Consider the following 2,362-nt stretch of genomic DNA (forward strand, 5'->3'; position numbering starts at 1 on the left):
TCTGTTCATAATTTGACACCACGAGCGGGTTTAGGACTGACAACCTACATTGCAACCTAACGCCACCTTGGTCTTTATACCAAGCTCAGATCAGGCCAGGTATGTCTCTGCGGACCCAACCACGTAAGAGGAGCCGAAGGCAGCCAGTTCGATCCTGAGCGGCCTGCTTCAGTGACAGGCGAAAAAGTTATCGGGCCAGTTTTTCAATTCTCTGCTCCATACACGAGTAATCAGCGCCACATGCTCTCTGCAAACTTCCGGAAGGCTGCCAAGAAGGCTGGAAAGGCCCAGAAGGCCATTGCCGCTGGTGACAAGAAGAAGAAGGCAGGAGGAAGGAAAGCTACAGCATCTACATCTACAAGGTACTGAAGCAAGTGCAATCGACACAGGAGTCTCCCTCCAAAGCTATGTCCATCATGAACTCTTTCAGAACGACATCTTTCGAGCGCATTGCTGCTGAGGCTTCCTGCCTGGCGCACTGGCAACAAACGCTCCACCTCATTACAAGTCAAATCCAGACAGCTGTCCGACTCTTGCTGCCCGGTGAACTGGCTTTCACATGCCGTGTCTGAGGGCACTAAGGTTGTCACTGGGCACATCTCTTCCGAAGTAAGAGGTTACTTGTGCACAATAAACACGCCATCCCACTATTACTTTAACTTTTAATCGGCTCCATCGGAGCCACAGTTACATGTTAAAGAGACAGTTACCGACAGTGTCATGACAATTATCTTCAGAACAGTTCTTTGGCCCTGAGAAGGGCCGAGTTATAGATGTCTGGTAGGTTTTGTTGTGCTTTTTGTTTTTCCCCAAGGAAGAGGACTTAAGCACGCTCTCCGCGGATGCGCCGGGCCAGCTGGATGTCCTTGGGCATGATGGTAACGCGCTTGGCGTGAATGGCACACAGGTTGGTGTCCTCGAAAAGACCCACCAGGTAAGCCTCAGAGGCTTCCTGCAGAGCCATGACGGCAGACGACTGGAAGCGCAGGTCAGTCTTGAAATCCTGGGCGATCTCACGCACCAGGCGCTGGAAGGGCAGCTTCCTGATGAGTAGCTCTGTGCTCTTCTGGTAACGACGGATCTCACGAAGGGCGACGGTTCCGGGCCTGTAACGATGGGGCTTCTTGACACCACCGGTGGCTGGGGCGGACTTGCGAGCTGCCTTGGTGGCAAGCTGCTTCCGTGGAGCCTTGCCTCCAGTGGACTTGCGGGCAGTCTGTTTAGTACGGGCCATCTCGACGACGAAATAGTCAATACGGGCGGCCCGGCAGGCGGGCGGGCTTATATACAGACATTCTCCACCTCAGTGGCCACCTCATTGGCCACGAGTGCCGCATGCGTCATCCGCAAGCTACGCCCCACCTCCAAGAGGGAGGGACGGCCTTGGATGAACGATACTACCGCTGCGTCCACAGCACGCCACCTACTCCCACCAAACCGTGGGCGAAGCCACACCAGGACCACCTGTAGTAGCAACCACAACAACATGACTGGACGAGGCAAAGGAGGCAAGGGACTTGGAAAGGGTGGCGCCAAGCGTCATCGTAAGGTGCTTCGTGACAACATCCAGGGTATCACCAAGCCCGCCATTCGTCGTCTAGCTCGGCGTGGAGGTGTTAAACGTATATCCGGCCTTATCTACGAGGAGACCCGCGGCGTCCTCAAGGTGTTTCTGGAGAACGTCATCCGTGACGCCGTCACCTACACCGAGCACGCAAAAAGGAAGACCGTCACCGCCATGGATGTGGTGTATGCCCTGAAACGGCAGGGCCGCACCCTTTATGGTTTTGGTGGTTAATCAACCTGATGGACGGGCGCACACCACCACCACCACCACGACAAACAAATATACGGACCTAATTTTAGGTCCACATTTAAATCGCTAAAGAGTTGGTTAGACACTGAGTAAATCGTTGAAAATATATCCAATAACATGATCCTCTCTAATTCTGGACTTGTGGTATGAGTATAGGTTGTGTGTGAACGTGTTGGAACCACTTCCTAATAAATTGTCAGTCAGTCAGTCAACATTCACCTAACCTCCAGGTACCTCACCTAACTTCCTGTAGCGTCACCGAACCTCACGAAATGTAACCCAATGTAGTTTATAATCTATCCTAACATGACATAACATAACCACGCACTATATTACTTCGGTAAGAGTAATGAGTTTTAATACACAAAGTTGCAGTTATCATTCATTCATACATACATACATACATACATACATACATACATACATACATACATACATACATAACATGCTAGTGGCAGGGGGGATTGAAGTGAATTTTAGGAGGATAGAATAGGTGCAGTGGCTAAACAGCGCTTGCGTGAGGGACTTTAAGCAGCAACTCGCCTG

General features: G+C 51.3%; 1 pseudogene; it reads left to right on the forward strand.

Moving 5' to 3' along the window:
• The first annotated feature begins 240 nt into the window (after positions 1–240).
• Positions 241–609, forward strand: LOC121875565 (annotated as a pseudogene).
• The last annotated feature ends 1,753 nt before the right edge of the window (positions 610–2,362 follow it).

The sequence above is a fragment of the Homarus americanus genome, unplaced genomic scaffold, assembly GCF_018991925.1.
Source record: "Homarus americanus isolate GMGI-L3 unplaced genomic scaffold, GMGI_Hamer_2.0 scaffold7973, whole genome shotgun sequence".
Classification (NCBI taxonomy): domain Eukaryota; kingdom Metazoa; phylum Arthropoda; class Malacostraca; order Decapoda; family Nephropidae; genus Homarus; species Homarus americanus.